This window comes from Scylla paramamosain, chromosome 19, assembly GCF_035594125.1.
Source record: "Scylla paramamosain isolate STU-SP2022 chromosome 19, ASM3559412v1, whole genome shotgun sequence".
NCBI lineage: Eukaryota > Metazoa > Arthropoda > Malacostraca > Decapoda > Portunidae > Scylla > Scylla paramamosain.
Window position 1 is genome coordinate 6,487,117 of NC_087169.1, and position 25,000 is coordinate 6,512,116.

The following is a 25,000-nucleotide window of genomic DNA, read 5'->3' on the forward strand; positions in this document are numbered from 1 at the left end:
AGAAGTAATTCCACCCTAACTCCCCCTAACCCCTAAAACAAACTTGGGAGCCTGTGGGAATGGGGTTTCTTTTTGGGATGTGGATGAAAAATCAGTGAAATAAAGGCGTTCAAAAATTTAAGGAAATTTACCTTAATATTTCGAATTTCCCTGACCTATTCTAGCCCCTACACCCTCCCCCCACGCCACGCTTGGACGTTAACTTAACCTAACATAACCTACGATGGTATTCACGTCTCACAACATCTTCCTTCAAGTAAAACTTAGCAGATCCAAGGCACCTCGAGACCTCCCTTGGATCTTTCGCTTGGGACATAATTAGGGATTATATCGTCATTTTTACATAATGAAGTGCTAGTATATTCCCATTGGCGTATATTACGTGAATTTTAGTCCCTCTCGACCCATATATGGGGAAATATTTAAAGAAAAATATTATTTTTACAAGACTTTAGTGTAGAAGTGAATAAATAAGGTGGTGTTTTCCTGTAGGGTGTCACGTTTATTTACAGCGTAAAGTATGTTCTGTAAAGTAAAACGTATGGACGAGAATTATGTGATAAGAATAAGAAGTAAATTTTATTAATTTATAAGTGGAAGTAGAAGAATTGCGAAATATTCGGTACCTCAAGCTATACGCTCTTCACATGGAAGAAGCGGCACCACCGCGTGTTCCAACAATATCGTCAGCTGATGACTGGTCCACCTCCTCAGCAACTCGTCTTCTCTCGTCCTTATTTCGTACATGAAGTAAATAGTTCATGAATAGTCATCTCTTTGCTGTGTAGGAAGCTTTATACAGGAAAGTTATTCAGATCTCTTGCTTACAAAGGACAAAGGATGCTTATAGCATGTTCCCGGGCGAGCTTCCTAAAGCTGCCAGCCCACTAGTACATTTCGCATGCTTTTCGCCTATTTCCATGATCCACAGGTTGCATGCAGTCTTGAATGTCGTATGGCAATCTGGCACCATTCCTCCTGAGTGGAAGAGGGGGGCTGGTCGTCCCTTTCTGTAAAAGGAAAAGGGACCACAAGGGCTGCAACAACTTCCGTGGTATTTCGCTGTTCAGTGTGCCAAGTAAGGTCCTTGCTTCTCTTTAATGAGAGAGAGGAAAGCCACTCTCTCATTTTCACTGAAGGGTCTTACAAGGAGTGTGGAGGCCTCCATCCCTTCAAAACTCACGTGTGCGTGCAGGGAGTGGACATACGACTACACCGGTACCATAACAAATGATTCGGCTAATCATGTATTTACTTATGTGTTTATGCATTCAAATAAATCAATAAAAACATCATAGAATTTACTATGATGTCCATGTTAATAAGGAAAGACATAGATTCCTGCATATAGAAAATGTTAGGGACGCTGAATTCCGTTAACCGAAAGCTCTAGAATGCAGTGTTACCAGATAAGAGTGTTTCACGGAAGGTTTTGATCTGGCAAACCTGCAAGGTTAGGGAAATGTCAGTGACGGTATTATGGCCGCTAATATAGCCGGTGGGGCTGCGCCCCCTTTGGACCCCTCCCGCTAGGACGTTAACCTAATCTAGCGTAGCCTTACCTAATCTAACGTAACCTAGCATAACCTAACCTAATCTAAACTAACCTAGCATAGCCTAATCTAGCCTTGCATAACCTAACCTAACGAGGGACCTCAAAAAATATACCATTATGGCTTATCGGTGTGGTGTGGACATTCCCAAGGCGATGGAGGTGGGTGCAGTTTGGCGACTTCCTTAATAAACTCATAAAACCTCTTCCCTACGTTTGTACATCTCATCTTAACTATTGCTTTTTCTAAATATCTCACATATTGACATCTTTTCCTGCTGAACACTAATAACACTGTTCGCTTCTCTTCCACTGGGTAGCTATATTAACAAATGACAGTTAGCCTTTATCAGAACGCCTGACATGTCTCTATAACAAATGAAAAGTGTAACTGAACCTACTGTGGAAAGTCGTAATTGGTGGGCTGAGGAATGGCCTCACGAGTTGCAGCACGTGATTGGAGGGATCAGCTGTATAGATTCCATTAAATCCTAATATATATATATATATATATATATATATATATATATATATATACATATATATATATATATATATATATATATATATATATATATATATATATATATATATATATATATATATATATATATATATATATATATATATATATATATATATATATATATATATATATATATATATATATTAACAAATGACAGTTAGCCTTTATCAGAACGCCTGACATGTCTCTATAACAAATGAAAAGTGTAACGAGTTGCAGCACGTGATTGGAGGGATCAGCTGTATAGATTCCATTAAATCCTAATATATATATATATATATATATATATATATATATATATATATATATATATATATATATATATATATATATATATATATATATATATATATATATATATATATATATATATATTGACAAATGACAGTTAGCCTTTATCAGAACGCCTGACATGTCTCTATAACAAATGAAAAGTGTAACGAGTTGCAGCACGTGATTGGAGGGATCAGCTGTATAGATTCCATTAAATCCTAATATATATATATATATATATATATATATATATATATATATATATATATATATATATATATATATATATATATATATATATATATATATATATATATATATATATATATATATATATATATATATTAACAAATGACAGTTAGCCTTTATCAGAACGCCTGACATGTCTCTATAACAAATGAAAAGTGTAACTGAACCTACTGTGGAAAGTCGTAATTGGTGGGCTGAGGAATGGCCTCACGAGTTGCAGCACGTGATTGGAGGGATCAGCTGTATAGATTCCATTAAATCCTAATATATATATATATATATATATATATATATATATATATATATATATATATATATATATATATATATATATATATATATATATATATATATATATATATATATATATATATATATATATATATATATATATATATATATATGTGTGTGTGTGTATGTGTGTGTGTGTGTGTGTGTGTGTGTGTGTGTGTGTGTGTGTGTGTGTGTGTGTGTGTGTGTGTGTGTGTGTGTGTGTGTGTGTGTGTGTGTGTGTGTGTGTGAGTGTGTGTATTGTTGCCACCAAATACAGTCCCCCTCACGCCTACCACTACAATCAGATCACGTTTTATCTACAAACCGAACTTGTATCTATTCAGAAGGCCTTACGAGACAGCATACACAGGCATAAGAATAATAAAATACACATGGACTCCCTTGGGGACATATAAACACTCAAACACAATCCAATCAAAGACAACCTAAACTTCACAATAAACATTTTAAAAAACATCCACACTATAAAACAAGGAAGACAAGTCACACTGAACTGGATCCCAAGTCATGCAGGTATCACGGGAAATGAAGCAGCTGACCAGGCAACAAATACAGCACTCATACTTCCCCCAGTGATAACACATATCCCATCCAGCATCTCCCAGATAAAGGCCAAACTCAAACAGCGGTCCAAGTACCTCCTCCACCACAACATACAGACCAACGTTGCCAGGGGTTCAAGGAGCGCCATCTGGTATGTACACACCAAAGAAAACACAATTCATATCCCCGACAACCTGAACAAGAAAGACAGAAACGATTTATACAGACTGAGGCTGGGCTACCGCTGTTTGTCAGAAATCAGGAACAACCTCCCGGATATCTCAACACACCCCTTGAGCATTACCTCATGGAATGTGAGGAAACGGCTCCCCTCCTGGACAGAACTCAGGGTACAGCAGAAGGAATCATTAAGAACACCGCGCACGAAGACCTGGTCATCCTAACGAAAACCTACCCACCATCACGCTAAACTAACTTACATCCCCTAGAGTGGAGTGCAAGCCGGACTTCACCCCACCTTATAGCTGTGGGCCAGACCAAAAAAAGCCCACGTCATCCGCAGAGGTGACAATCTCAAACAACATCCCCACTTGCTTTGTACCCCTCCCCTCCTCTCCTCTATAATTCCTTGTTTCCCCAAATTGTATGCACTTTCTTAAATAAACTGTTAAACTGTAAAAAAAATTCGCATCCCTTCTCTCTCTATATCCCTCTAGCACTCATGGTGCCTGAGCAGCATCGTTGTCGCACTCTCGTTCACGAGGGCGGGCCTGTGTGCCAACACCTATGTCTTTTTTTTTTTTTCATATTTTTATTTTTTATTTTTTTTTGTTTTATGGCTTTCTATTCTTATTTTTGTTTTTTTATGCATTATTTTTCTGTCTCACAGCCTAGGTTCTAAGGAGGCACCAGACCGCTCCTGGGAAAGGTATGCGACAAAAAACACACCGCCATTGACATATCATGCCTCTGACCGAGGGAGTGGGCTCGTGTGCCAACAACTTGTTTTTTTTTTTTTTTTTTTTGTCTTATGGCTTTGTATTCTTATTTTTGTTTTTATGCATTAGTTTTCCATCTTGCAGCCTAGGTTTTAAGGGGGCACCAGACCACTTTCAGAGGGATGGGGACAGCACGAACCACACTCCTCTATCTGACGCCACAGCAATGTGGCCTCTGGCTGTCAGCATGACGTTCTGGTAGTGGTACTCCGCCATGGCAGTTAAGGAGCAGCCAGTACTGATGGCGGGGACGGTACCCACACCATCCAGTGGAAGCCACTTCATCCCCCTTCCACTTCCACTTCATCCTTAACTTTTTTTTTTTCCTTCCACCATGCACATGACACCACACTCCATAAAATCGGTAATTTTAGTTTACTTTTTCTTTAGCTGGTTGGCCTTTTGTAGGATGAGCCAGAAGACCGAGGCTTCCTCTATGACCGGAAAGAACCGACACCACTCTTCTCACTCATCCCATCTGCATCATACAATTAAATCTCATATCCCTACCATCACCAACTCACTCTACTACTATCCGTGGTTCAGATCTCACTAAAATTGTACTCTCCCGCTATACGGATGTAGTTCTTCCTCTGTCCTTTTTTAAAAACCAATAAAAACACACACACAAAAAAAAAAAATACTCTGATTGTCCTTCACTCATTTTTTGCCTGTTGTGTCCTGATGGTGCTGGTTCTGGCTAGTATGGCCAAGTATGATCCCAAGCCCGAGGGCTTGGGATCGGGGGCATCCGTGGCTGTGGCTGTGCTGTGCATGGCTGGCTTGATTGGTGGCGGTCATCTGTGCTGCTACAAGAAAGTCATAATCTCACAGCGTCACTCCATATTCCCACCTCCAGCCTCTACCTCACTGATAACTCAGCTGATGCTGACAGCACAGTAGGAGTAGTAGGGAAAATTTTCTCGGGTGCCTCAGTGGCATGCCATTTCAGGATGGAGACCCAGGTAGCAATTTAACCATGGAGACATCAGCGGCATGCGATTTCATGATGGGGACCCTTGTGGCAATTTAGCCATGGGGACCTCAGTGGCATACCATTTCAGGATGGGGACCCTGGTGTTAAATTAGCCATGGGGACCTCAGTGGCATGCCATTTCTTGATGGGGAATTCTGGTGGTAAATTAACGCCAGGGGGGAAGTGGACCTTTCACGGCGATGTCACCAGGGTCCACGTAAAGAGGGAGCGACGGTGACGGCGGCGGTGACGAGGAGAGGGGGGGAACTTAGGTCCTTATCCTCCGGCGAGTATGAAATGACTAAATGAATCAATAATGGTGGATGGTAAATAATTGAATGGTAAGGGGACAGAGCCTGAACGCATCTGGCAAGGTGATCACTGATAGCATGCCACCAGGGTCCCCATCAAGAAATACTGTAGCTGCCCGGAGGCAGCTGAAGGATTTTAGACCCACACGGTGACGCGAACTGTTTATTGCATTTGGTCAAACCTGAAGACATACATAATAAACATAATACGTTCGTAGCACTACAAACTATTACATACTGTATCAACACAACGTATCACTAATTATGGATTATGCTAATTAGGGCAATCAACCCCTAGTAATACAGATGTGGAACTCACGTGTTTGGGGGTCTTAAGGAGGCCTGTCATCAAGCAACACCTGCGTCTGTATTGTAGAGCTCCGATCTTTCCTGGAGTAGTCACACCCTAACTCGGTGGCGGTACAAAGGAATCTGTCTCTCTGGGCTTCATTCCTGCTGGCCCTCGGCACCTCACGCCTGCCCGTCTTACCCTTAAGTCAGCAATAGTTCCTGGGTGACTCATTCCTCTACAGTGATCCCTCGGTGTCTTTTCTACCCTTCGCGCCATGTCATCAACTTTACCACGTAAACACAACTCTCACTACCTCTCTGCAGCTAAGCTCTCCACAGCTAGTTCCTCTCACACATCTTCACTACTGTGATTATGTACTATAATGAATTCGGTTTCCATAATCTCTACTCTAATGACTTAGTTTCCCTAGTGTTACCCATGCTCCATATATTAGTTGACTTCAACTCTCATAACACAGATCTTATTATTTAGCATACACATGCTCAACAACAACAACTTTCATCCGCTCGGCGGTCTTTCACCCGCTCGGCGGTAACACTCCCCTGTCGGGCTTCGCACAAAATTCACATAATACATAAACTCACGTAGTCCCAGCGTCATCCAACAGAGTTCATAGCCGGGTGCCCCTTTCTCAGCAGTGTAGGGGTTAGAGTAGTGCACACGATCTTTCTCCACAGGAGAGAGCAGACAAATCTCTTCATTTGATCAGATAACTGACAATTCAATGTGGCCAGTGTCTGAACTAGACAATGGCACATGATGGGAGAGCAATTACGTTAATGAGAGTAAAAAACCCCGACATTTACGTTATGGTGCAGGCTGCGTTATGGTGCAGACTCCGTAACGTAGTCACTCCCACCACTGCTGAGGCACCATTATGTCACTGAGAATTGGTCAATAAAGCCTTGACATGTTTCCAGCCCCGCTTATATGTTTCATTTACGACAGGTTTTATCCTCTTCTGTGGTCTACTACGTTCGGTTCAGCTCCGAGAGTTAACAGTCCTGTCGAAGTGGTCCTGCTTCTTCTCGTGTCCATGCAAGTTATCCGAGTCCAAGACGCTCGCTCTTCTCTCTTGAGTGCTGTTACAGGCAGGCAATGATAGTGTCTTGCCTCTTTAAATACACAACCACAAGCACACAAATCACTCTCTAGCCTCTGCAAGCCCACAAGGTCACTCTCTGGTGGTATTTAGCCTATGCTAGCAAGAAATTAGCCAGGCCTAACGCCACCAGGAAGTGCATTTGTATGCCAGCATACAAATGCACTTCCTGGTGGCGTGTGATCCATATAAGCACACAAGCTCACTTCCGGATGTACTTTGGTCTCTGCGAGCACATAAATCCCTGCACGCTGCTACCCTGCTGGTATCTAGTCTATGCAAGCACATAAACTCCCTGCACCCTGCTGGTGTCTCGTCTCCGTAAGCATATAAACTCTGCACCCTGCTGGTGTCTCGTCTCTGCAAGCACATAAGCTCCCTGCACCCTGCTGGTGTCTAGTCACTGCAAGCCCATAAATTGCACTCTGCTGGTGTCTCTTCTCTGCAAGCACATAAGCTCATAAATGCATTCCCTGATGGTGTCTCATCTCTGCAAGCACCAAGCACAACTCATTTCCCGATGGTCTAGTTTCTGCAAGCACCAAGCCTACATGCTCATTCTCTCACCTAACTGACTGAAGGACTGGAGTCCCTTAAGGACTGAGACAAACTCGTTCTATGGTAGTAGCCTCAGGAAGCACACCAACTCGTCCTCTAGTGGACTGATGTCCCTTAAGGAATGACTGAAGGACTGACTGAAGGACTGAAGTCCTTTAAGGACTGATACAAACTCGTTCTCTGTTAGTAGCCACTGCAGGCACACAGACTCGTTCTCAAGGGATAGCCTCTGCAAACGCTCCAACTCGTTCTCTAGTGGTAGCCTCTGCAAGCACACAGACTTGTTCTCTTCCTTATATCTCTCACCGAGCTGCAGATGTCATTGCAATCGTCTTTTTAGACCCTGTAGTCTTTGTTCTGTCATACTCTCGTTCTATGCCCGGACCTTACCTCTAATCTGTCCAGTGTAAGCAGAAAATAGTGTCTCTAGTTTGACAATAGCAGGCATACCTATGACCTGTCGTTGGAAAACTTGCTTATATTCCCAAATTCAGAACAGGTTTCTTCACTAAATGTGGGTGTCACTCTGTTTGAGAGTTGTCAGCCTCTCAAGGAGGTTGGTAAATCCATCACTCTGTGATTCTTCATCAGCTTCCATTGTCTTATTCAGCCCTTTGTGCTCCCCCTGGTAAAGCACTCCTGACAAGACATCAAGCTTGGCTACCAGATTCTTTATCCTTTCTCTGGTGTACCTGATCCGGTTTAGGCTCAATCTGTACGACTTCTTGAGGCGATGTTCTTCAGGCCACTATACTCTCTTTGAGAGTTGTAAGCCTTTAAGGAGCCTGGCAAATCCATCACTCTGTGATTCTTCATCAGCCTCCATTGTCTTATTCAGCCCTTTGTGTTCCCCCTGGTGAACCTCTTCCTTATCCTCCCCCTGGTTTACCTGATCTGGTTTAGGCTCAATTTCTACAAGTTCCTGAGGTGATGTTCTTCAGGCCACTTTATCAATCTCTTTGACGGATTCACCTTGCTCCGCCTTATCTTCGGTCAGGAGGTCACTACTGATCGCTGTATCCTTTGGACTGCGTCAAAGGAGAATCCGCCTTGTGCTTCAGACCTGGTGATGATGAAGAGAGGGCGGTGGTGTTACCCTCCTCACTGCTCTTGAGTGAGCCCTCATCACCAACATCATCTTTCCTCCGAATTGTCTCCGCTTCCTCTTGTTGATCCATGCCGGCCATCTACATTGGACAAGCTTATGTATTTCGCCTCAGCGCTGATGCATGTACTCCATGATGGTGCCCCGCCAGTGAGGAAACACGACCAGTCCACTGTGTCTCACCTGCGCAAGGACACAGTCACTCTACAGTGTCTCGCCTGCTCGAGGAGACATCCACTATACGGTGTGCCCATCTACTATATTCCATTTCCTTGACCACAGCTTGATGACCTCCTTAACCTCCATTGAATAGGCTTCTCCTTCCTCGTAGGTGAGTTCACGACCTCATATAGCTTCCATATTTTCTTTCAAACGTTCTCCTGCCTTGATGTGAACGTTCTACCTCTGTTGTTCTCAGACGAGCGGACAAGTCATCCCTGTATTTTCTAATGGATCCATTTACAGTCCATCCTAAGGGGGTACGTATTGCAAAGGGCTCTCTGTGGCTCCCTGTCCTCACCTCGAGTGGAATGAATGCTCGTGTTACGTCCAGACCTATCAATAACTCCACGTTCGATGATGTTTTACATGGCGTAACTCCCCTCAGGTGGTCCCACGATCTGACCTCTTCATTACTAGCAGCAGCTGTCGCCAAGGAGGCCGGTAAGTGTTCTCGGGATTTCGACTGTTCGATGCTTCCTTATTCCCAGGGTAACCACAACCAAGTTGATCCCTTGTGCTTCAGCATCGACGTCTCTCTCATGAGCGTGTCTATGGAAAGGGACACTGGTTTCCCCATAGCTTAAAGTTGGTTAGCCAAGAGTTAGGTACAATATGATGGGTTGCCACCTTAATCTAGGAGAGCCCCAGTAATCAAGTGTCTGTGCCCTTGAGGGTTTTTTTTACATTAACCTTCACTATAGGTAAGGCTCCTTTCTTGCAGCTTGATTGCGAGGCGGAACTGTCGTTCCCACTCCAATGATCGTTGCTGGTTTTGCTTGTCTCAGCCCCTCTCGTCCCCCTTTATGGGTTTCCCTATGCTATCATCGTCACAGTCCGTTTGTCTCTTGCTTCGCCTTCTTCCTTCACTCCTTTGCCATTTGACCGTGTGATGGTTACAGCCAGGCTGACACTGCTTCTTTGTCGCTTGTTGCTATGCGGTTTGCTCTCTTGGCGATAATCTAGTTGGTCACTGGCCCCTTTTAACCCCCTTTCGTTGTTCCCAGAGGCGTTTGGTAACGCTTCATCTTCCGTTGGCCTCTTGGGGCCCAATGGGTTCCTCATAGGGAAATGTAGAAGGAGTCCAAGTGATAGTAAGTGCATCCCACAACTCCACAGAGCTCGTGGCGTCTGCATTCCGCTATCTGGTGCCCTTTACCCAGGCATGTGTAACATCGTTTCTCATCTCTCACTAGTTGTCTTCTAGCCTGTAGACATGTCACTGAAAACAGGGCAAGTCTGGAGAGAGTGACTTCCCTGGCATCGTACATAGTTGATCTCATCTACCATGGTCCACTCCTTTGACGTCACCAGCCCCACTGGTCTCTTCCATGAAGGTGGGGAAGCTCCTACAGATCTACTTTGCCATATGCTCGGATGCTGTTGGGTCTTAGCCTGTCATGCCCATTTTGCTCCCTCTAATGTTTCTCTGAAGAATACTTGAAGCCACTCGATGCATGGGAACTCACCATCATGGCTTTTCCGATATTCAAGAGGCTAGTTTCGTAAAAGCCTTGCAATCTTCCTCTGAACCGCTCAGCTATCAGACTCATCAACCCTTGTGTGTCTGTTTCCCTCAGGTATCTCAGATCTCATAGGTTCGTACACAATTTATCAGGTCATGTACTAGATCTTTCGGGCCTTGTATACCGTTCCAGCTTGCAGTTGCTCCATGCCAAACTTTGTTGACTAGTTCACTAACGTGTGTCTTTGTCTTCATACTTCTCGTCCAAGGTGGCGAATGCTTGCTCATATCCCAATTTTGGATCTTTATTTTGTATACTTCTTTGCAATGCCGCCATTATGGTTCCAGCGTAAGCTGATAAGAGCGTTTTGCTGAGCTTCGTTCTGTACAGGATGTTCGTCGCCTCCATGTGGTCCTTGAAGGCCTGTCAAAATTCCCAATATTCCCCACAAGAACTTCCACTGAATGTAGGTGGCGACATGTAAGCGAGTCTCATGGCGTTTATCATTTCTTTCGTGCCTGGAGCCAACGCTCTACCCTCAGACTCTTTTCCGTCTTCTCCCTTCAATACTTCCACTGCCAGGCCACCCCCTTGTTGGGCGTCGTGCCCTACCTTCTCTCTCTGTATCACATCCACTGACTGGTCACTCTCTTGTTGGGTGTCGCATTCCGCCGTTGGTTGCGTGTCGCATTCCGCTGTTAATTGTGTCGGGAAAGGGGCGTCATGTCTCATGTTGGTTTTCTCCCTGTACTTTTCCCTTTCCCTCCCTGATCAGGATGAACTTCCTTCCCCTGGTAACGCATCTGGGCACATTTCCGTCTGGCACTAAGCAAGTAAGTCTCTTTCTCCCTCTGCTCTCTTTTCCTTTGATCGTGACGATCTTCCTCCCCTTGGTTTCATACTGGGGTCTGTTCTTGGATGGTTTCACGAGGACGAGATTCAGATGTAGTACAACGAGTCAGTTGATCCCCCTCAGCAATTGGCAACTTACCCCATTGCTCTTGCGCATTTCTTCAGTTCTTCTTGCATTATCTCCATCGCTTCCTTCCTCTGGGTACGTTCTTCCATGAATACTTTCATCAGTTGCTGTATCATCTCTTTCATCTCCCTTATTTGTGTGTGTGAATGTTTGTGGATACTTCTTCGCTTCGAGTGTATTGTCATCCGGGTGAGCCTCATTCACTGACTCCTCGTTTCGCGGTGAGCTCGACCTTCCATCCATTGTGACTGGGAACTGGGAGTAGATACTTCGTTAAAGCGGTGTTAGCTGAGGGGTTGGTAATTGAGTGCGCAAGACTGGTATTACAGAAGGACTGCCAGAAAGGCTGATATCACTGAAGGACTGCCTGAAGGACTGACAGACTCACTGAAGGACTAGTGTCCCTTAAGGAATCACTGAAGTACTCACTGAAGGACTAGTGTCCTTTAAGGATTCACTGAAGGACGCACTGAAAGACTAGTGTCCCTTAAGGACTCACTGAAGGACGCACTGAAAGACTAGTGTCTCTTAAGGACCCACTGAATTACTCACTGAAGGACTAGTGTCCCTTAAGGACTCACTGAATTACTCACTGAAGGACTAGTGTCCCTACTTCCGCTGTCACGTCAGATTCCTTGATCGTTGTCCACCATCTGATTTACACTCGTCACACTGCCTGTGGTGTTCACCATACTCATTTACACACACTGCTTCTACCGTCACGTCAGATTCCGTGATCGTTGTCCACCATCTGATGTACACTCATCACACTGCGTGTGGTGTTCACCATACTCATTTAAGCACACTGCTTCTACCGTCACGTCGGATTCCTTGATCGTTGTCCACCATCTTATGTACACTTGTCACACTGCGTGCGGTGTTCACCATACTTATTTACACACACTGCTTCTGTCGTCGTCATGACAGATTCCGCGTTCCTTGTCCACCATCTGATATACACTCGTCACAGTGTGTGTGGTGTTCACCACACACACACACACACACACACACACACACACACCCGTGTGCAAATTACCTCTCTCCTTTCCCAGCTAAACCGCGTGCGCTTGACACTCCCGGCCGCCCGGAACGAGGACACCGCGCCAGTCCTATCCATTGTCCTATCCAGGTAACGCACATACTAACACATACTCACTGCCCGCTCTCCAGGCAGGATGGAGGTGCCCTGCGCGCCGCGCGCCCGCCCTCGGCAACGCACACACGAACACAAATTTGGTGTCCGCCCTCGAGGCAGGACGGAGGTGCCCTGCGCGCTGCGCACCCGCCCTCAGCAACGCACACACGCACACACACTCGCTGCCCGCCCTCGAGGCAGGTCGGATGGCCTTCGCCCGCTGCTCGCCCGTCCTTGGCGCACGCACACACGAACACACCCTCGGTGATCTGGCCTGGGGAGGATGCCCGCCCCGCGCGCCACCTCTCCGCACGTCACTTCTCTGCTCCGTCATCTGCGAGGACGAACTGCATCGGTCCCTTCTGGAGGCCCGTCAGCATCTCAGCATCTCCCTTCCGATGGTGTTGCTCGCTAGACGTTCATAGAAGACCACACGTCTGACTGTAGCTGCCTGAAGGCAGCTAAAGGATTTTAGACCCACACGGTGACGCGAATCGTTTATTGCATTCGGTCAAACCTGAAGACATACATAATAAACATAATACGTTCGTAGCACTACAAACTATTACATACTGTATCAACATAACGTATCACTAATTATGGATTATGCTAATTAGGCCAATCAACCCCTCATAATACAGATGTGGAACTCACGTGTTTGGGGTCTTAAGGAGGCCTGTCACCAAGCAACACCTGCGTCTGTATTGTAGAGCTCCGATATTTCCTAGAGTAGTCACACCCTAACTCGGTGGCGGTACAAAGGAATCTGTCTCTCTGGGCTTCATTCCTGCTGGCCCTCGGCACCTCACACCTGCCCGTCTTACCCTTAAGTCAGCAATAGTTCCTGGGTGACTCATTCCTCTACAGAGATTCTTCGGTGTCTTATCTACCCTTTGCGCCATGTCATCAACTTTACAACGTAAACACAACTCTCACTACCTCTCTGCAGCTAAGCTCTCCACAGCTAGTTCCTCTCACACATCTTCACTACTGTGATTAAGTACTATAATTAATTCAGTTTCCATAATCTCTACTCTAATGACTTAGTTTCCTTAGTGTTACTCATGCTCCATATATTAGTTGACTTCAACTCTCACAACACAGATCTTATTATTTAGCATACATATGCTCAACAACAACAACTTTCATCCGCTCGGCGGTCTTTCACCCGCTCGGCGGTATCAAATACCTTGCCACCAAGGTCCCCGTCACACACGTGGTGGGTGGCGACGGTGGTGGGGAGAGGCAGGGGCGTGCATCCTTATTATGTGGCGAATATGAAATGACTAAATGAATCAATAACGGTGGGTGGGAAGTAATTGAATGGTAAGGTGGGGCGGAGCCTGAACGCATCAGGCGAGGTGATCGCTTACGGCTTGCCACCAGGGTCCCCATCAATTAATAGCTTGCCACCAGGGTCCCCGTCACACGCGCGGCAGATGGTGGCAGTGGCGGCATGCCAACAGGGTCCCCATCACATGCGTGGGTCCTGGGCGGCCAGGGTGGTTGAGTCTCCCACCACTCGATGGTCAAGGTCTGCCATGCTGTACCGTTATAACCTCCACCCTGTCGATGTATATATGACATGAAAAGGCGAAGTTTAAAGTCAGTCTGTTAGTTGACAGGGCATAAAAAAACATGTCGTTCAGAGATAGTGACGGTATATATGGATACCTATCTTCTCTTGCAGGCGGCAGGTCATTTCCCCCAAAAATACAACAACATAATTTGAAAACAGAATCTTACCCATTCATTTATACACCGGCAGGGATTATGAAGTCGGCCTGTGTAATATCTTAATCCTTAAATATTACTGCATTACAGAAGGGGATCCTAATTCCAGTATATCCGAGTTTGATGTCTATGAATATAACATGTATACCTTTCTACTGGAAAGGAATATCATCTCCAATTTTACCGATAAGAACATACCGATCATAACTAAGGCGATCAATTGACAGATAGTGAGAGAGCTTCAAACAGTTTTGAAGGACTCCTTTAACCCCTTCACGCCCATGACGTACACCATTACGTCACGGACACGATCCATACCAAACACCATGACGTATACATATACGTCATGCGATACCCGTACATATTGCGGAGTGGTTTTTCGTCTTGTAGGCAGTCTATGACCCTGGTATAGCCTACAGCTGGGAATAAAAATAATCCATGCCCATTAGCAAATAAATTTGTTTATATGTGGCGTGACTGTCCATCATAAAATATTACTGGCCGGAAGTGCCTCTTCATGCCCAGTTTGCCTAAGGCGATCGATACAAAAGGACGTATTTTAGTGTCTTCTCATTGCCTTGCCATTATTGGAAACTTATTTTTGCTATATTTCGTGATAGTTTTTAGGAATTTACAGCCATGTCGGACAGGGGTGATTCAGACTCTGATACATCATATGTGCCAGAAAGTGAGGGTGAAGATGAGAGTAGTGACAGTGAACTGGAGCTTATTGATAGCGAATTATGGCAGGATGTTAATCCCATTGAAGACAGTGGGTGGCAGTTTCTTGTCGACATCTTTGCTGACGCACAGCCACGTGCACTGCCCGGCTGCACCGATGGTAGTGCACTTACTTTCCTTACTCTCCATACTTTCCATACTCCTGGAGATGCTTTTAGTCATTTTATAGATGGCTATGTGATTTCTAAATTGTTTTCATGGGGTAATGAGAGAGATGATGTTTATTTTGCTGAAAATCCAATAAAGAAAAAAAATACATGGGCTAAAGTGGAAACCAGTAACAGCAGATGACATGCATATATTCTTTGGGTTATTGATAGTCATGGGAGTGGTACAACTACCCAATATGCATTTGTATTGGTCACACAATGCAGTTTTTGGAGGCCCACGAATTTTCACAAAGGAAGTGATTAGTAGGAATATGTTTCTCTCCATTCTCAAATTCTTGAGATTTTCATCTGCTGCCACTGTCAAAAAAAATGTTCAGTCAACCATAATTAAACCATTTTTGAACCTGATGTAGGACAGGCGCCAAGCAGTTATGCAACCAGGTGAGGATGTAGCTGTTGATGAAGCACTTATTTTGTGGAAGGGTCGTCTTGGATTTAGACAGTTCATAAAAACAAAATGTCTCGTTTTGGCATCAAGGTATTCGTTTTTTGTCCCTCTGGTGACTACTGGGATGGATATTCCTGGAATTTTGCTGTCTATTATGGCAAAGGGGCATTCAAAATTGATGATCCAGCAGCAGGGAACCTCAGCATTTCAGAAGACATTATCATACATTTGATGAAGGACTTACTGGATCACGGTCGACAAGTAGTTACCAATAACTGATACACAAGTCTCAGTCTTAGCAATTATTTGCTGAGCCGTAACACCACAATGACTGGTGTTGTGAGAAGTGGTAGAGTACCCCCAAAAAGGATGATGGCTGAAAAATTAGAGAGATTTCCACCCGTGATTTGCTGTAAGTAAATGACTCTACTACTACTACTACTACTACTACTACTACTACTACTACTACTACTACTACTACTAGTAGTAGTAGTAGTAGTAGTGGCTTGGTAGGGGTAAGACGTGTGGGTGTGTGGCTCCGTGATTAAGGTGTATCTTTAAGGTTAAAACTTTGTGAAATTTTGTGACAAAAGACACAGAGATGAGTGAAGTGGAGAGGGTGGGCCCAGTGTAATATCAGTGTCAATACTCGTATAAATCACGTGAAAAATATTGATTTATCATATTCTGAAAACAGTGGTTGTTGTGAGCGTCACGGAGCGACCGTTGAAAGGGTCGAACTAGGTCGGAAGGGTTATCAGGTAATAAATGGCGTAGGGAAAACTCCAAGCAGCCCGCGCGGCTGTCCATCCACTCTCCGTCGGGGATACAGGTGCCACCTACTCCATATATTTCTATATAAATCTTACTATATATTATAGACTGATATCTCTGTTATAATACTAGGTATAAATCTTTCTGTTTAATTTTATTGGAGCCATGCACACCACGTGAGTACCCAAAATTACAGATCTTCATTAAATTTTCAGTAGTAATATACTATCACTCTTTAACTGTTGTAACGGTACTCCTAAGACCGTTGTTGCCACTACTACTGCCGCTAAACATTGTAGGGAATACTGAGTAAAGTGCCTGTAATACATATCCAAGTCCCATATTTACCATAAATGTTTCTCTCTCTCTCTCTCTCTCTCTCTCTCTCTCTCTCTCTCTCTCTCTCTCTCTCTCTCTCTCTCTCTCTGCTATCACTTTCCCCTCCCCTATTCCTCCTCCCTCTACCCTCCCTCCCTCCCTCCTTCCCTTCTCTCTCTCTCTCTCTCTCTCTCTCTCTCTCTCTCTCTCTCTCTCTCTCTCTCTCTCTCTCTCTCTCTCTCTCTCTCTCTCTCTCTCTCTCTCTCTCTCTCTCTCTCTCTCTCTCTCTTTCTCTCTCTCTGCTGTCGCCTCCCCCCTCCCCTACTCCCCCTCCCCTACTCCTCCTCCCTCCTACCTCTCCCTCTACCATCCCTCCCTCCTTCCTTCCCTTCTCTCTCCCTATCTCTCTCGCCCACTCCCTCATACTTCTCTCTCTCTCTCTCTCTCTCTCTCTCTCTCTCTCTCTCTCTCTCTCTCTCTCTGTTGTCACTTTGTCACTTTCCCTTCCCCTATTTCCCCTCCCTCCTACCCCTCCCTCTCCCCCGGCTTCCCTTCTCTCTCCCTCCTCCCTCCTACCTCTTCCCCTACCCTCCCTCCTTCCCTCCTTCACTTCTCTCTCTCTCTCTCTCTCTCTCTCTCTCTCTCTCTCTCTCTCTCTCTCTCTCTCTCTCTCTCTCTCTCTCTCTCTCTCTCTCTCTCTCTCTCTCTCTCTCTCTCTCTCTCTCTCTCTCTGTTGTCACTTTCCCTTCCCCTATTCCCCTTCTCTCCTACCCCTCCCTTCACCCTCCCTCTCCCCCTGCTTCCCTTCTCTCTCCCTCCTCCCTCCTACCTCTTCCCCTCCCCTCCCTCCTTCACTTCTCTCTCTCTCTCTCTCTCTCTCTCTCTCTCTCTCTCTCTCTCTCTCTCTCTCTCTCTCTCTCTCTCTCTCTCTCTCTCTCTCTCTCTCTCTCTCTCTAATAATGTCATGTTATTAATACAATGTCTAACCCACCTGCACAAAGAAGATGTTGTCAGTGTACAAAAGAGGAACACAGATGTGTTAATTGTCAATGTGTGAGACAAAACAAAAAGTGTATAAATTGTAGAAAGGGAGATGGATGCCAAAACCCCCTGGGACGTGACCACCAGGACAGTGAGAGGGAGGAGGAGCCAGGGGACAGCCAGGAATCCCAGCAGGATGAGGAACAAGAGCGAACGATGGAGACAGAGATGGGAGGGGAGGCTGCCCGGCCATCAACACCGTCACAACACGCCCCATCGCTACCGCAACACAACGTGTACGCCGCGAGACATACAAACGGGAGGAGAAACTTAGTCTGGAAAGGACTAACAGAAGAAGAAACAACCATGTGGGTGAACAACACTTACACAGAATTAGTTGGGTGGTCGACATGTCATCTGTTCGATCCACCAAAGTGTGCAGCCACCAACAAAATTGTACAAGAGATGGTCATCCTCCTCAACAATTACTTACAAGAGTCACCCCTCGCACCGTATGCGATGAAATTATTCTTCACACTGCCAAAACTCTTCTTTCAAAAGACACAAAGAAATGCGAAGGTGGCGGAAAACGCGAAAGCCGTCGCAAGAAGAGTGGGTCTATGGCAGAACAACCAACTGGATGAGCTCCTGGAGGAAGCCCGAGCCATCCAGAAGAGGCTGCCAAGACCATCAGGAAACCAACAAAGGCAGGAAGACAAAGCCCGTAATTTCGCTGGCAATATGCGGCAAGGACAGGTGTCCAGGGCTTTGCGGGCACTTAATGAACAGCAGTCAGGTGGAGTGTTGCCCCTCACCAGGGAAACCATCCACCTGCTGAAGGAAAAACATCCTCCCCCCAGTGACGAGGAGGGCCTCAGGATGCAGGGGCCTTTCCGCAAGCCAAATGATGTCATCTACGAGGTGATAACTGGAGAGATGATCTGGAAGAAGTCTCTCCAGACACACGGCAGTGCTGGTCCCTCAGGACTAGACGCTAGAGGGTGGCGTCGCCTGTTGAGCGGCGCACTCTGTGGCAGCGCCGCTAACGACCTATGCGGCGCCCTGGCAGCACTGGCGAGGAAGCTTGCCACCACAAATTGTCACCACGTCGAGGCTCTCACCGCATGCCGATTAATCCCGCTGGACAAAAAGCCGGGATGCAGACCAATTGGCATCGGCGAGGTGATAAGACGCATCGTGGGTGAATGCGTCATGACGGTGGTCAAGGACGACGTAAGGAGGGCAGCGGGGAACCTGCAAGTATGTGCAGGACAGCAGGCAGGAGGGGAAGCCGCCATCCACGCTATGAGGGAAATGTTCAGTGAAGACAATTGTGAAGCGGTGTTATTAGTGGACGCCAAAAACGCTTTCAACACTATTAACAGAAAAACAATGCTTCACAACATTCGAGTAAAATGTCCCTCTCTGGCACAATATGTAGAAAACACATATAGTGACCCCTCGGATTTGTACATATGTAGTAATAGTGGTAATAGTGTTAAGGTGTTAAAGTCCATGGAAGGGACAACACAAGGTGACCCAGTGGCCATGGCGATGTACGCCCTCGGACTTTCAGTGCTGCAACAAGTTATCTCATATGAGAAAACGAGTGTGAAGCAAGTGGCGTACGCGGATGACCTGTCAGGGGCCGGCAAAATAACAGACTTGAAAAAATGGTGGGGCTTAGTGAACGACAATGGTCCCATCATAGGGTACACACCCAATGCCGCTAAGTCCGTCCTTATTGTAAAGCCTGAACACTATGACAGTGCAGTGGATAGCTTCAGTGGCAGTGGAGTTATAATAACAAAGGATGGACAACGGCATCTGGGTGCTGTCATCGGAACAGAGGAGTTCAAGAAGGAGTACATAGGAGAAAAGGTGAAGGAATGGATACATGAGGTGGAAGTCCTGTCTGACATGGCCAGGACTGAGCCTCATGCAGCCTACTCCGCCTACACCCACGGCTTGCAGCATCGATGGAGATTCGCCATGCGCACCATCCCAGGCATCAGCCCTCTCCTTGCACCACTGGAGGTCTCGATAAGGAACACCTTCCTCCCAGCGTTACTGAGATACCACACCATCAGAGATGGGGAAAGGGCGCTGCTCGAACTTCCACCAAGACTGGGCGGGATGGGAATCACCTCCCCTGAGAAGTTGGCGACTGTGGAGAACCTCAACTCCCTCAAGCTCACCAGGTCCCTCACAGAGAAGATCATTGCTCAGGACGCACATGGTGAAATAGCCCAAAGTGCAGTCACTGAGCAAGGACGAATTATATCTTGAGATAGACAACAACATCAACGAAACTGTCTCGAAGACCTGATAAACATCCTGCCTGCAACCACAGTGAGAAAAATCCTCACTGCACAGGAAACGGGAGCCTCTAACTGGCTAACGTCACTGCTCATCAGAGCGAAGGGCTTCAGCCTCAACAAACAAGAATTTGTCGACGCCATTGCTCTGAGGTACGGCTGGCCGATGGAAGGACTCCCCAGTACCTGTGTGTGTGGCTCCCCCAATGACGTCAACCACACCATGACGTGAAAAAAGGGGGGATTCGTATGTATCAGGCACGATGAGGTGAGAGATCTGACCGCCAGCATGCTCAGGGAGGTGTGCCACGATGTCTCCACTGAACCGACCCTCCTGCCGCTAGACGGCGAGCACCTGCGCTACAGAACAGCCAACACCACCAACGAGGCTCGAGTCGACGTCAGTGCACGAGGGTTCTGGACAAGGGGACAGAAAGCATTCATGGACATACGGATCTTTGACCCGATGGCCGCCTGTCACCACGAACTCTCCCTGGAGGCCGCCCACCGCAAGAATGAGCAGGAGAAGATCCGAGCGTATGGGGAGAGAATCCAACACGTTGACCAGGGCAGCTTCACACCTCTGGTCTTCACCACATCTGGCGGGATGGGCTCCAAGGCTCAGTGCTTCTACTCAAGACTAGCCGACCTAATGGCAGAAAAGAAGCACCAGCCAAGGAGCCATGTCGTCGCATGGATGAGGTGCCGTCTCTCATTCTCCCTCCTCAGATCTGCCCTCCTGTGTCTCAGGGGGACAAGGCATTCCACTCCCATACCTGCAGACTTAGGAGGCCTCGACTGCGAGGCTACAGTGGTGGAGAGTGGCATAAGAGTAGATAGAGTAGAGGTAGAGTGAATTTATAGTTAACATCTAATGTTTATATTATAGAGTATTAGATATGGTTGGATGCCACAGTCATTAGCGAGAGCTGGGGCTAATGCCCTCCAAGTAATGGAGCCCCTAATTGACACATCAATAAACATGGGGTGGAGGTATTATTATTATTATTATGTACTACTACTACTACTACTACTACTACTACTACTACTACTACTACTACTACTACTACTACTACTACTACCACTACTACCACCACCACCACTACCACCACCACCACCACTACTACTACCTCTACAACTACTACTTATATTCCTAGTACTTTTATTTTCACCACCAGCTTTATCTCATTACAATAATTTTTTTATCATCATTACCATTGCCATTATTATTTCTTATACGTTATAATATATCACAGTGTATGTTTATACCATATTGCTCATTTTTAAGTGGGAATAGTAGATTAATAACACTTTTCTAGAATTTACATGCATATTTCTTAAATATTTTTGGACGAGCGTAGGTCTTGGGGGTGGGTGGTATGGGACGCATGGGTGACCATCGGCCGCCTGGGCGCGAAGGGGTTAAGATCTATTTCCCATACTCGGAAATTATCTATTACGACCACGACTTGGAGAGAGTCGTAGTTAACAATGCGATCGTACCTCCTAGTGACGATCGTATTTAGTGATATAAGTATAAAATAAGTCTGTCTACTTTCAAAGACATGGCGATGACATTTGATTTTCCATTACGAGCAAAGCTTCCCCCTCGGGACCCATAAAATTAATTATTCACTCAATACGTACCGTGAGCTGACACGGGACGGTTTATATGTACGTTTATACCGACATAATTTCTCCCACGCGAATGGGTAAACTAGATAATATATTAGACGTCATACCACTCCCTGGCGACAGCACCAGTAAAGGTACAAATCCAATTACGTATGAACCACTTTCCATATCAACTATACAGAGTGTGGCCATAGAAATTACCAATCAAAGAGGCAAACCTATTCAGTTTGAAGATGGGGAAAATAGTGTTACTTGTGTGTTACATATAAGACCATGTTAACTTTTGCGTCTCGGACGTAAAGTTTTGAAGAGAATCGTCCAAGGCAGGTCCAAGGCAGGCGCGTCGCAGTCATATGCGCGGGAAAACTTCAGTGTTTCCCTGCGCGCCATAGCGGATGGGGTGCAAGTGTTGACAATGTTATAGAAAAAAAAAAAATGATAAAAGATTATAAAACACACGGCCTTTTGATGACTGCGCCTTTGTTTTCTGATATATCAAGTCTGGACGGTTACCTACTTGACTTTGTCGATGTGAGAATTCGATTAGAATTGGCTAAGAAAACATGGATTCTTAATTCACACCAGGACGCCAGCAGTTTCAAATTCAAGCTCGAGATGGCTAAGTTGTGGGTTGACCGCGTCACACTGCATCCGTCTGCCTTAGAATCATTAAATAACTCCTCGACTCTAAATCCAATGTAATTCAATTGTAATTTCAATTTCAATGTAATACAATGTAATTTCAATAGGACACTCAATAAGACGTATGTGTTAGGCGCCAATCAAACGTCTTTGATTGCCGAATTACCTTTCGGGCAAATCATACCTCAAAATTTGACCATGGCAATAGTTGATATGGACGACTTACAAGGCGTAATTGATAAGAATTGTTTATATTTTCATCACGCCGGTCTGTCACATGTACATATCACCGTGAACGGGGCAACCATTTATAACATTAGTAACTTTCCCGCATCACGCATCAAAATTATTTTACACGACTCTTGAGTCACTAGGACTGGACATGCATAATTCCCTAACATTTGATGCTTTTAAGAAAGATCGGACAGTATGTTTTTTTAACTTTGTGATGGAAAACGTGCACTATGCCATCCCTCTGGATAAATCAGGGAATCTAAGAATTAATCTGTCTTTAGCTAAGGGACGTAATCACAACCGCGTCATCATGTTTTTCGCCGACACTACAGGCGTCATAGAAATTTATCATTATCGTCACGTTCGCTGCATTGTCCGCGCATAAGCCGTCATGAATGCACATGAAAATCAAGCTTGTCTAGCAGGCGTCTTGGGCGATCGAGTTTATTTTTTTAGGCTGCCATGACCAACGTCGTGTGACAGAGCTGATAAATCTTGCCAGAAAATAGGCGAAGCCGTGCGTTTTCATCCTAAATACATTGAGTGGGTCAAAGACCATGGGTCACTGGATTACTGTTTATCTTAATTTTCAAAGTCAGACCATTGGCTATTACGATAGCTATAACTGACATCCCAAATACAATTCCGCCGTCTTGCATCATTTTATGCAAACTTGTCCACATATGAAAATTAGCACATCAAATTATCGACTTCAGGGGTTGAATTCCCTCGTGTATGGCATTTATTGCATGTTCTTTTGCCTTCTACTGAGCAGGCATACATAAAAATCGTGCAATGTGCATTATTCACGCCACCTTCAAAAAGCATCAATATCTATATAATGACAAAAAAATTACTCGCATGGCTTACGTAATATTTAGTAAAATGCCGCATTGTAAGCCTACGTTTTGTCCAGCCGAGCGAGATGTTATAACATCTGTAAAGCAGTAATAATGTAGATGGGGAAAGCAGGGTCAATATGGGCTAATTGCTGGCGGATAAGCGTCACTTCGCCATCGCCTTTCAACCCAGTCGGACGTCTAGGACTCATCTCCAAGACTGGAACAAGCTGACAAGCATTTCATCTTGAGGACTGCGGATAAGTACGCCATTGCCTTGCGTTTCATCACGCACCTTCGCCATTGTAAATTACATTAACATTCTTTGCCAATGAATAAGAAGAAGGGGAAAAAAAAAAAAGAAATGTTCCATTGTTCTCGTCGTGTTTTTTGTTTTTTTTCTTTTTGTCTGTTATAGAAAGTATCTCTTTCCGCTTTGATGTCTATTTAGGCGATGCTGGAGGAAAGTAAAGCTGCGCCGACCATGAGGATGTCGATTTGGAGAGAGTATCGGAGCCTGCAAAGAAGAAATTGATCTTTAGCGATGACATGTCAACGCTGCCAGCGACCCCACCTTTTGATGCCCCGTCAGGACAGGAGCCGCAGCAGTCACAGCAGCAGCCACAGCCGCAGCGGCAGCCGCAGCAGCAGCCGAATCCACCGTCACAGCAGTCGCGGCTGCAACCTCCGGAGTCGCTGATGCCGCCGCCCGCCGAATCACAGCCGCGGCGGTCATATCAGCCGCCTGTAGGCGGTAATGAGCACCGGGAGGTGAAGAAGAAGTCGCAGGAAAACAGAAAAAAAGAGAAAAAAAATATGCCCCTTAACACGCCAGAGGCTGTCAGCACGCCAAAACTTCTTAATGCTTCACCTGCCCTTCATAAGAAGGTGAATCCTAGAACTATTAAAACTACGCCGGTTATTGACAGCGATGATGATGATTTCTTCGCTTTCAATTCGCAAATGTTTTGAGTGAATGAGATGTATTTGTCATAGTAAATCAATGAGCTGTATTTGCCCTATTAAAAATAAAATGTCCCATCGCCTCTGCATAACCTTTCTAACAGTAATAATAAGGTGACCATCAAAAGTATTGAGTCACCGACCTCGCCCACACCGCGGGCGGTCAGCGAAAGTGAAGGTGACCGCCACCGCTCCCGCCATCACAGGCGCTTCGTCCAGGTACACGGACCGCAGGTAACAGAACCACGTGGGTAGTCACGACAACCTTGACTATCGGGTAGTGGCAGGGCACTGGAATGTATTGATCCATCCTGAGATAGCCAGGCGGAGCCAGCGGCGGCGGTAAGATCCGCCCACGCTTCCTTGACCACCCTGGCTAGCGCGTGATGGGCACGTGGCGCCCCATCCTATAGCCTTCAACTTCCTGTTCCCGCCCAAAACAAAGGCCACATGGTCCCTGACGGTGTCACCACCCACTTTCCTGATGCGTTCAGTCCTCCCCTTTCCTTCCACTGACCTTGACCATCGAGTGGTGGGAGACACTGGATTGTATTGAGATGTCGGAGGGAACACGTGGTGGCAAAACCCAACCACCCTGGTCGCCCACGACCCGCGCGTATGATGGGAACCCTGGTGGCAAACCATTTCTTGATAGTGAAGAAAAACTTCCTGGGGTGAATGGATGTCAAGACACTTAGGGTCG

The 25,000-nt window shown here is 45.7% G+C and overlaps 1 protein-coding gene across 1 annotated transcript in view; it reads right to left on the reverse strand.

Moving 5' to 3' along the window:
- LOC135109456 (uncharacterized) overlaps positions 1 to 25,000 on the reverse strand; it is a 50,814-nt gene that overhangs the window by 14,438 nt on the left and 11,376 nt on the right. The gene's annotated exons all lie outside the window — the stretch shown is intronic.